Here is an 11970-nt window from a genome sequence, read left to right on the forward strand (position 1 = left end):
AGAGATACTCTCCGTTTCTTCAGTTTTGAAACAAGGGCTGGCTAAAGGGATAAAAGGAAAAGTACAGTTTTAGGCCTGATTTCCCACCCTATGACATTTCTTGTGTGTTTTTTTTCCCTTCAAGGCTTACCAGCATGTGACTCCAACCCTGTGATACGCGCTTGTGAGCAGCTCTGTGCAGACACGACAGATCTGCTCCTTTCTCCCCTTTCAACCCCCCCACGGCATCTCGGCTCTCACGGATGAACAACCCTGTCCTACAGGACGCAGGGAGGGAAGCTCAGCGCCAGCTCCCTCCCTGGCATCATCTCCTCCTCCTATTTTAAAATCTTCACCCAAGATCTGTGGACTGTACTCGTGGATCCTGACTGTGTTGTGAAGAAATGGAAAGGAGCCAAGAAAAGAACCAATGGAAAAATCGTAGCAGCTTTGGAAAATATCTTAGAGAAGTCCACACAAAGTCACATTTTTCCAGTATGAATGAAATGAACCATTTAAAAGATGGCACTGACCTCCCAAGATGCTCCTCAATGTTCACTGTCGGACTGTGGTGTTAGTTTAGTGTGAAAATAAGCACCAGGGAACACAGGCCTCAAGGGAAGTCCACAGTCTCAAGACAGCAACTCCAGATCTCAGCTGGGAAGCTCAGACGTGACTGCTGGCTTTCTGCATTACACAGTCTGTGGAAAGGTCGAGGCTTTCCTGTGGATTCGCCTCACTCTGAATCATGTATGGGACCTGAGCTCTTCCACTGATTTATATACTCTGGAAGTTTGTGAAAGTAGAGAAATAAATATAAACAAGTTATAATTTCTTATTTACCACATTGCCCTTTTAAATCCCTTGGATGCCCTCAACTTGAGCCTCAGCTCCCACACCCTGCTGGGCTCTCCCTGCTCCCCTGGGGCCTCTGTCATTTTTGGTGGATGCTGTCATTCACGCTTCTTCTTTCTTATTTTCTCATCTCCCTTCCGAGTGCCTGAGGTGCCAGCTGTCCGGCTCTCACCGCAGTGAGCAGTCCACCTGCCAAGATAAGCCTCAGTTTGAAACCTGTACAAGTATGTTTTGGAGTTGTGTGAAAGCCCGCAGATAGGCTGAATCAGATAATACATTTCTTATCTTCTTGCCTTTCCAAACTATCGTAATGAAGAAACTCTGAGCTGTTCTTTCTTCTTGGCACCAGCATGGAAGGCTGTAATAAATCATTACAAGTTTGCAGTGGGAAAGAGCACAAGGTAGTTTGTATTTCAGCTTGATACACACAGGTAGCTTTCTATTGTCTTAAGATAAAGGTTCAGTGCACTAGATGGCACTCCAAGAACTTCTTCTATCCATCTAACTTTCATCTTCCTTGCTGTATGTGTTTTCCCTATATTAACTTCAGGCCACCGCCCACCACGGGCCTTTGTGCATACTTCCTCTTGCAGAGAATCCTTTGCTTAATTAACACATCCGCTTCAGATCTCAGTTGCCTTTAATTCTTTTACAACCTCTGCTCCTCTCCTAACATTCATTGCACTCTTAACTTCAAGTAGAGTCAATCTTCAAGTATATACAGGAAGTATTTGTCTCCTACACTGAGTTGTAATCAAGGGCAGGGGAAGACTGCTTTTGATTAGTTTTCTCTCTGGTACTGGTAATAATGTTTATTATAACTCACGGGAAATAGAACATGCATTTTTCTGCGATGCTGTGAGGGAGACCTGGGGTGTAGGCAGGTCGGCTGTGAGCAGCACAGTCTCAGAGGAGGCTTCGCCATACGACTTTGGTGCCAGGATCTCTGTCCCGGCTGGCTGCTCCTTCTCTGGGTTGCTCTGTCCTGCCCCTGGGCTCCTGGTGCTCTGAGCAGCTCCGTGGCCTCCCAGTGGTTAATTAAGTGCAATGGCACTGAGAATGAGCAGAGGAGAAGGAAAGAGTTAACACCCAATGACAAGGAGGGGGTTTGGTGGCTGCTGGCTCCACACATTTCCAGAGGGTGAGTCTTGTCTCTGGACAGGACCGGTGCTCTGCTGGTGGGGGGGGGGGGGTGGAGGGGGAGGGGACACGAGTGACTGCTCTGCTCCAGGCAGGGCCTCCATTCCTCAGCTTGCTCTGAAAGCCCCTGGGTCATGACAGGCTGCTTTAGGAGTTGTTGTTTACGTTTGTTCTTTCCTTCTGTCCCTGTGGGGAGCAGTACTGCCCAGGACCGTTCACAGAGCTGGCCTGGGCAAGGGGAGTGCACTGCTCTCCCACTGGTCCCACCAGGGACCAGTGACAAAGCCCAGCTGCCTGCACAGCCAGCAACCAGACTCCTTACAGGAACGGTTGAGCTAGCAGGGTGGTACATCTTCAGGTGCCTGGCCAGGCTCTGTCAAGAATATTTCCATTGTGGTACAGGCTTGAGTTATCCAGAGCAAGCAATCTCTAAAGACAGGGTGTTTAGGAAGCTGAAGAAAAGTGAAACAGCATGGCGGTACCAGCAGCACAGTTTTTTAAATCCCTGGATTCATTAATAGGTCTAATTCTCTAAATTATCTGATACCATTATTACCAGCTATTTTTGATTGTTGAGCATTTGAAATATTAGCTATTCAGGGCCCACTCAATTTTATTTTATGAGGTTTCTCTTAGTATTGAATAATATTGGAAATCCATGGTGAATAAACTGGGAAAAATTGGGCTTGTATGAGAATTATTTTGTATTGCACAATTTCTACATAATTTCAACATAAGCTATGCTCATTATCTTTCTCAGGAGAGGATGGCACAGGCCAATCTAACAATGGAATCTAACCACAGAGGCACTGGCTTGTTTCCAGAGCAGCTCGAGGAACTCCATATGGAAAATGACTACGTACGAAGGACTGGGAGAAAACTCACCCGGCAGAGAGCACTCGGGTCTCATCTGCTAAAGAGAGACAGGCCCTGGACTTGAACTTCAGGGAACTTCCTGTCTCCTCCCCCTTTGAAAATGGAGGAGGCTTGCTGTCTGTGTGAGATGTTGATCTTCACAAGATTTGAAGTTCAAAATCCACTTATTTTGACACAAAGTCGTCTGCTTTCCTAGTCTTGCAAGGGTTCCAAATCTCAGCTGGACGCTGCCAAAATCAGAAACCATGCCAAGGTAATGTGCAGTGCATGGAAGCAGCCGCCTTCTGCAAGTCTCTGGAGGGAGATGACAAGCTGGGGTCCTGGGAGTGGCTGTGGAGCCACATAGGAAGAGGCAGAGGACGCCAGTGGCCAGGGGCATGGGGTCTGCAGGGCTTCAGGTGAAATGAGCCTGATGTCACAAAGGGAAGTGACACAGCCACTGAATGGCCTGGAGCACAGGGGCTGCAGACTGTGACTACCCCTGCAGGGGTAGTCACAGCAACCACTGGAGCGGGAGATGGGGTCAAGGGCTATGAAACATAAGTGAGGAGAGGAGGCTGGGATGGAGCGATGGCTCCCAGTGGCTGTGACGCATTGGGGTGCACAGGAAGAAACACAAGAACGTGGAGCTGGAGGACACAGCTCCGAGAGCCTGTGGCAGAGAAGAAATGGCCGCCCCAGAGGACAGTGGTGGTGAGCCTTGGGGCAGGTCACTTGCTTGTGCCTTGGCCTCCTCTCGTGTCCAGTAGTTTTCCTTATTACGACAAGTAAAGGCATGTGAGTCACTTCGCTCTTTTTCAGAGTCAAGGGAAGTAAAGCTAAAAGGAGCATAAAAGGACCGCACTTCTCACTGCCACAGTAAAGATCAGGACTGATTCTTCTTGAGACACATTTTATATTCTTTCTCATCAATGCAGCTAGCCTGCCGACCATTCACTGCATCTGTACAGTGGGCGTCTGCACACTCTCCAGTACTGTTACGATGTTCTATAGAATATTTGCTATTTTAACAATGTGTGCTCAGTGTTTTGTTTTTGTCAGCCCTAGGCTTGAACTCAGGGCCTGGGCACTGTCCTTGGGTTTTCTCAAGGGTAGCGTTCTTCCATTTGAGCCTCAGCACCACTTCGACTTCTTCTATGCATGTGGTGCCAAGGAATTGAATCTAGGGCTTCATGCATGTTAGGTGAGCACTCTACTACTAGGCCAAACTCCCAGCACCTGAGTGTTATTCTTAATAACAGTAATGATGATAATACTGATAATGATAAATTTTGCCTGTACTTAGCTGGCTGGGGGGATGACTGTCCCTCTTTTTAGAGCTGACTCAGGCACATCTTCCTCTGTGTCTGGGGCAGGTGGAGGAAGCCACAGGAAAGCCTCCAATGCTTCTTTTGTACCAGGCAGTGAGGTTTCCCTGGAGCTGGGTGAGGGCTGTCTGCAGCTGCCAGCACACACCAGCAGGATTCTTTGAATGAGGCACGTTGCATAGGCTTCAAATCTGCAAATCTGAGTCTCTCCAATGACCTCTGGTGCCAACTGAAACACGTCCTCAAAAGAAATAAATGCTCTATAAAAATGAAGCTTAAAACAAGCCTGGGAGAGAGAAATCAGAAAGGCAGCAGCAGAAAGCACAGGTCAGGGGGTCAGACTCCGTTCTGCGAATGTGGCGGCGGGGTTTGTTTAGGATTGTTTGCATAGCTGATGTTCTCTGGGGGTTTTGATTTATTTTTTCCCCCGTCAAAAGCCAACACAGCAGGGGACAAGTTTTATGCTTCTATTCCTGCTTCATCAAAAATAGTGAGAACTTTTTCATTTCCCTCTACCCAATTCCCAACATTGCTACGATGATTTAATGCCTCATAACAGAAGTAATTTTGTGATAATCACATAAAGGTAGCAATTAAAAGTGTGGCATATTTCAGATTATAATCTGGCTATTGGTAATTGACAACAGAGCATGTTTTCCAATCCAGTGAAATGGTATCTTATTGCAAGCTGGCATGGTAATTACTGTATTTGCGCAGCATGGGAGGAGTTTCCACTCAGTGTTGATGGGGAGTTCATTAAACTGCCCAGGTGTAGTGGAAAGTTTGGGTTGTACTGCCTGGGAGACTATCAACATCACTCGGAAGCTGGCTCTCTGTGGTCCTGCCTGTGGAGCCTGGGCTGTGTTCATCTCAAGAGAGCTACACAGAATCAGTGCAGGGTCCTGGAGCTGGGCCGACAATGTCACTGCAAACCAAGGAACCCTGTACCCTGCTCTGCTCTTCAGATGCAGAAGAGCATAGCCTGACTATGAAAGGAGAGGGCTTCTGCTGGCCACTTGCTTATCTGGCGATCACAAATTTTTAAACAATTACATCTAGGGAAGGAACTATAACTGTCCTATCTTAAATGCACCATTTTGGTCACTTGTCAAGAGATACCACGATTCTATGCTGAGAAAAACTTTTGAAACTGTTGGTATTATTTCGCTTATTTATCCAGCATTTTGCACAAAGTGCACACAAAAGAGAAATATGTACATTTCAGTATAAAACAGAATAAGATAGAGTCCTTACAAAAATATTCAGCACTGGCCGGGGTGAGGTGGCTCACGCCTGTAATCCTAGCTACACAGGAGGCTGAGATCTGAGGACCAAGCTCTAAGCCAGCCCTGGCACAAAAGGACCTGAGACTCTTATCTCCAATTAACCTCTAGAAAACAGGAAGTGGGGCTCGGTTCAAGAGTAGGGTGGTAGCCTTGAGCTGAGCTCGGGGACAGCGTTCAATCTGAGTTCAAGTCCCATGACCTACCAAAAAAAAAAAATTCAGCACCCCTCACTCTCTCACTGGCCATGGGATAAGATGGTCTACAGGAAATAGTAAGGTGAGCAAGGTAAGAATCTGCCATAGCCTCATCCCATCTACAGGCCTATAATCTCAGGAGTGGGGAGTTCAAAGCCAGCCTGAGCTACAGAGGAAGACTGTCCAAATGAAGCTTTGAATTCTAGCAAATATTTGACAGGGAAAGGGTTATTACAGAAGCTCTGAGTAAACATGTCAAGCGGGAGAAAGGGTAGATCACTGTCAAAGCAGCATTTGTAAATGACAACAGAGGACAGAGTAGATCACCTGAAGGTGAGGCCAGGGGGATGGACACAATATTCAGAGGCCATTTGGGGCTACATTAGTGAGACCCTACCTGATGCAAGAAAAACAAAGACTACAATTACAAAATTCAGGAGAACCTGAAGTGGAATCAGAAAAACAAATAACCATGTATATCACCACCAAAATGATGCATCTGTGAAAACTACCTGAAAGGAATTCTGAATGTTCCAATGGGCCATTGTGAGTTTGCCTGAAACAAACAGGGAAAAAAAAATCTCTAAACTCTAAGACACTGGGATTCAAACAAAAAGTGAATTTTTGACAGTATATGCACGAGGGCACAAGTGGTTAGAAATATACACAGGATATAAACTCTACTTTGTTCAAAGCAACTTCTAAAGATGTACACAAAAGCCAAATAATGGACAAGTAATAAAAAGGGGAAATAAGGGTATTCAGTTATAACAAATCCATCAGAAAAGGGAGTCCATGTCTCAGTGTCTTATGTGCTGGGGTGGTGGCAATGGAAAAAAGAGAAACCCAAGTTAACACAAAACAGGACTGATCAGGTAAGAAAACACAGCAGAGATCTGCAATAGCTAATAAAACCTACACCTAAATAAAACACACATCTCTGAAAAAAGCAGTTGTGAAAATTTCCAGTTAAGCCAGCATGTTCTATTGGATGAAATCCCTTTAATGTTAAATATAAAGACTAAAAATCCCTGTCAGCCATCAGTCAACGAAGTACCATCCACAGTGCCTTCTGCTACTATCAGTTTGGTTACACCAATTAATCCTGATTATTTTTATTGGTGCCTTGTGTAAGATGGTCTCCTAATAGGCATGCCCTGGCACTGGTTGTTGAGAACTCCAGACTTTGTCTCTATGCTTCAGAGTATGTGGTGGGAGGCGGGCCTGGACCTGCGGTGCTACCGTACAGGACAACAGTGTCACACAAATTTAGCACCTGCATAGGGATGCTAAGCTTCTGGCGATGCCAGCTTTACATGCCCCACTACCCTTGCCCCTAATTATAGCTTGCCTTTAGCTACTCATTTATTATACAGTGCCCTGTGCACTGGAACATAACAAGTTTCAGAAGAGAATCTGGCAAGGCTGAAGAATGGCTCGCTCTGGCATTCACAACACCCCAGGGGCGGCAAGTGGGGCTGTTAGAAGAATGAAAAATCTAGCAGTGTTTGTCAGTCCTTCTGTCAGGAGGAGAAGGTACTACTGCTCAGGGCAAAACACGTTGGGGAACTCAAAAGTCCTCCCAAAAAATGGCACCAAACCACCCAATGGCTTTGACTAAAATTGTGGGAGTAAGGAGACCGCTGCCTTCTCCTTTCAACCTTGTACAGCATACTCCAACCAGGAGCGTGTACTATCTCAGTGTTTCTGGCATTATCCTTAGAGAACATCTTTTCTTGTCTTTCCATGGCTCAGGTGCCATCTTTTCTTGCCGGGCTAGCAGAACTACATGTTCCCTGACGACTCTTCACCAGTTGGCCTAGATAATCTCCTATCACATCACTCTCTTAAAAGAGAGTGAAGTACTTACAAGTAATTCAAATCATCTCATATTTATATTTATTTTTCTGATTCCCCTAATTTAGAAAGTAGATTCAGAGAGAAAGTTTTTGATTCCTAGATCCTCTTATATAGTAGGCATCCAAAAACAAAGTGTGAAGTGGATGTATGAATCAATCAAGCAACAGGAACAATGCTTTCTATCCTCTGACAATAGAAACTCCATTATTCTTAACTCAGTAAATCTAACAACTCTGATCATATTGGTAGAGAATACAAATGGCAACTTGAATGGCAGAGTGAAATTTCTGGGATATGTTCCTTATCCAGGGGTACAATTTTCAATGACAGATTCCTTCAGACAACTTAAAAAGAACATTTCTTTCATCCACATATCTCTAATAGGAAAAAGCCTTTCCTGGGCCACCAAGAACATGATTCTGTACTTCCAGGACCAGGGCCCCTCCTCTTCTTACTCCAGCTGCTCCCTGGCTACCCTAACCCCGAGCTTCCAATTTCCAGAACTGTGGGACACAAACGTCTACTATTATGAGAGGTGTGGGTATTGTGTATCAGTGTCTACCACAGGTTCAGAGCCCAAACTTAGCCCAGTCTAGGCTGTTTTGTAATTGCAGCCTGGATGGATCAAAATAAGCACACAAAAGGTTTACTAAGGACTACTACTGGGATTAATACTCAGGGGAGAGGAGGGGAGGGGAGGGGACCAGTGGCATGTGAAAACCAGATAGTGACATGCCATTCCTGCAGTCATAGATCTACTTGTGATACAGGACTTTGCTTTTTATAGAACACTCCAGGAAATTTTTGATGTAGATGGTCTAGAGATTAACTTTGAGAACCACAAGCTTGGCCACTAGCTGCTATTTTCATGGGCCTGTGAGAATCCAGAATCATAGCAGCAAAATCACTTGCTAAAACTGAGAATTCTCAGGCAGTATAGGATATTATTTGCCTGCCCCTGAGAGATGCCTTGTCTTTACCATCACAAAATTCCTACTATGGAACTGAAGTTGGAACTGTAGTAAAAAAGCAACAACAAAAGTATTAAAGCAGACTTTCCTCCCTTTATGCACAGACAATACTAGAAAACATTCTGAGCTGCTTTTGGAAATCAATTTAATTCTAAAACACAGTAGTAGGGGCCTCGGAGGAGACGTGGGATGGGGAAACCGAGTTTGGTGGATTGCATTTTGTTGGGCAGTGCCAGGCACGAAGGCTGCAGAGCATAGCGCCTGCGGTCAGGACAGCCGCCTGTGGCAGAGCCCCACCTGACCCTTCTGCTCCACTTCCCCAGCCTTCAAGATGGACTCGCTCAGCACAGCTTCCCTTTCTTCAGATCTGGAAATCAGACCTGGCAGAGAGTCACAGGTGAAAATACAATCCATTTCTAAGGGCTGAGAGGGCCTGGAGCTGGCAAGGCTCACAGAGGGCTACCGTGGGGGCCCACTCTTGAATGGCTTGGCTAGTGCTGGAGAACTCTTGCCCCAGACCCTCTAGTGCTGATAGTAAGAAAAGTGGGAAAGCCATAAAGGGCCAGTGATCACCTGCAATGCAGGCTCTTCGGGAAACTGCCTTGGCTCCAAGACACAGAAGCAGAGAAAGGGGACCCAGGATGAGCGGTGGTGACAGTCCCCTGAATTGTCCCCATGGCCAGCCAGGGAAAGCGAGGTAAGCAGGAAACCCACCTCGTGTCCAGCAGCACTGGCTGGAAAATTTTCAAGTCAAGTTCGATTTCAGTATCACTTACTACTGATCACCATGACGATTATGGGGTGTTCCAAGATTGGCACTGCTGTCGGTGGGAGCTGGAGTGGCTCGTCCTCTTCTGGCGAGGGCCTGTGAGGAATCGTCCAGCACTGCAGGAATTCACCTCGATCTGGAAACAACCTAGAAAACAGCACCTCCTTCCCACTGTCTCCCCCACAGACAGACCAGGAGACTCCATGGGGTACTTTTCATCTCCTCTATTCAGCAGGGTAGAGGTGCTATTGACTTCACAAACTAAGACTTAGAATCCCTTTTCCAGGATGACTAAGTGGTTTTGTTCACCGAGGCTTCAGTTGATGTTTGTATGTGTGCTTTTTTTCTTATGACTTGAAGCTCTTGCCTTTTCAACCTGGAATTCCATAAATATACCAGCAGTGGTGTGTGTGAATGTATGTTTTGCAATAAGCAATATTCAAAGTTTTCGATATTTTTATTACTGTTTCTCAACATTCTCAGTGAGGCTTTAAAGGTTTGAAGAAAGGGCGGAAAACAGAAGTGGCTATCTTCCAAATCTGCCACTCCACTGCCACCTCCTCTAGTACCTCCTGCCACTGTGATGACCCGAAGCAACAAAGCCAGCAACCTCTGAAGCTGTGAATCAGAATAAATCTTCCCTCCCTGTGAGTCTGGCTAAGTCTCTCATTCCTACAGAGGAGCAGAACTCTGTGGAGTTCACTCGCTTTGCACTCTCCATATTCTCATACTCAAGGTTCTGAACATTTTAATTTTTTTTTTGCCAGTCCTGGGCTTAAGCTCAGGGCCTGAGCACTGTCCTTGGACTTTCTCAAGCCTAGAGCTCTACCACTTGAGCCTCAGCACCACTTCCAGCTTTTTCTAAGTATGTGGTACCAAGGAATCGAACCCGTGTCTTTGTGCATGCTAGGCAAGCACTCTACCACTAGGCCAAACTCCTGGCCCCACATTTTACATTTTGAATGTCTGCTAGCTGATGAGCTACTGAGCTTTAGAAAGGATTTTAAACCTTTAACCAAAAGGGAAAATTGGATTCTTTGCTCTAACTCTAGAAAATTTTAAAATCTTTTGGTTCTACATTTTGCTTCCCAAAATGATGGTATAACTTTTATCATGGGATTGCTGTGAGAGTCAGAGGACATAGTTTATGAACTATTTGGTGGATACTCAGAAGATTACCTGAGTCCAATTCTAACTTATTCAAGTGATATATATGTAAGTGAATATGTAAGTCAGAAGTTTGTATTTGAATACCTATTTTACCATTCATTCATTTCATGAATTTGAGCCTCTTTATATTCTCTTCTGTGTTTAGCCCATAACCTGGGGATAATGACATTTACCTTGCACATCACTATTAGGACTGAGTATCTCTAGGAGAAAATACATGATAAATACCTCAAAATGAATTTAGTAACAACAGTATTGTGGTCATCAGTAGTTAGTGAGGAACACAAGGAAAAGCTGCTGCTGCTGCTGCTGCTGCTTCCTCTTCCTTCTTCTTCTGTTGAACTCAGGATCTGGAGACAGACTTTCCTGGGTGGGCTGGCTTTGAACCACAATCCTCAGCACTTGGTCTCCTGAGTTGCTAGGATTACAGGCATGAGCCACCAATACTCAGCAGGAAAAGTTATAGTTGAAGACTGTGTAAGTGAAGTAAAAAAAAAAAAAAAAAGCCCAGAAATGGAAGAAAAGATGTTCCATTTTCACTACTTTTAAAATCTATCCCAAAAAGAATCTGTTGTTAATATGAGTGAACATGAGCTATTTTCTTTCCTCATCCCCAGAGATGGTAGCAGAAATGTAACTGCTGAACAGGCCCAGTTTAAACAAATATCTGTAGGAATAACATTGGGAGAGACACAAGATTTGTTTTGGCAAATAGGAGAGATTCTGATTGTTTTAGTTTCCCCTCTTGGAGCCAGTCAGCATCTGGCTTGAGAATGCTGAGTGTGGTTACCATATGGCCTACATTTTTCTAGAGCAGTCCCAATTTAAAATACAAAGTCTTTTGTTGCTCTGTTAAGAACACGTGTCCCTATTTTTAATTCAGAAAATATGGTCGTGGTAATGACAGAACTCTGTGTTTGACGTGGTAGGGAAATGGCGAGTCGTGAACTAAAGACAAACTGGAGCATCTCTTTATTTCTTGTATAACTCCTGTCTTGTGATGTCAAGTTCTAGTTTGATACTTTCCTCAGAAGATGACACTAAATGGGTTTCCAGGGTGATTTCTGAACAAACTTCTGGAAGTATTGGCACCACCCAGCACACCAGCTGCCCAATGAGAGAGCAGAGTAGGGCCACGGCTCATTTCTTGCGAGGTGTGTGTGCTGTGGTGTGTGTTCTACATGTGCCTACATGTTGCTTTAAGGAAGACTCACTGCTCCACGCTCTGGGTTCTCACCTCCACCCTCTGAATCATTCTCATGTATGTTGACAGTTAAGTAACTTTCTCAGTGCGCTTCTTGCTCTGAGAAGATCACAGACCCAAGTTTTTTCTCTTTGTATTGTTTCTGAATCTTTCATTTCACATGGTTACAATTCCTTTAAAACCTTTGTGGTTTTCTGTCTTCATCTTTTTTTGCTGATATACCAAAAACATCTGAGGCAAGATGATTCATAAACAATAGAAATTTATTTTTCCAAGTTTTTTTTTTTTTTGCCAGTCCGGGCTTGAACTCAGGGCCTGAGCACTGTCCTTGGAGTTTCTCAAGACTGGAGCTCTACCAC

The 11970-nt window shown here is 45.0% G+C and overlaps 2 long non-coding RNA genes across 2 annotated transcripts; one reads left to right on the forward strand and one right to left on the reverse strand.

The window, feature by feature from the left end:
* Positions 1 to 421: 421 nt before the first annotated feature.
* On the reverse strand, positions 422 to 3245 carry LOC150045385 (uncharacterized). Its single transcript, XR_016532780.1, has 2 exons — positions 2860 to 3245; positions 422 to 765 (listed from the first exon to the last, which is right to left on the reverse strand). It is a non-coding gene; the product is annotated as an uncharacterized LOC150045385 (long non-coding RNA).
* A 106-nt stretch (positions 3246 to 3351) lies between these two features.
* On the forward strand, positions 3352 to 9806 carry LOC150045386 (uncharacterized). The gene is made up of 3 exons (XR_016532781.1): positions 3352 to 3543; positions 8792 to 8865; positions 9721 to 9806. It is a non-coding gene; the product is annotated as an uncharacterized LOC150045386 (long non-coding RNA).
* Positions 9807 to 11970: the final 2164 nt, after the last annotated feature.

This window comes from Megascapheus bottae, chromosome 27, assembly GCF_031878675.1.
Source record: "Megascapheus bottae isolate mThoBot1 chromosome 27, mThoBot2.hap1, whole genome shotgun sequence".
NCBI lineage: Eukaryota > Metazoa > Chordata > Mammalia > Rodentia > Geomyidae > Megascapheus > Megascapheus bottae.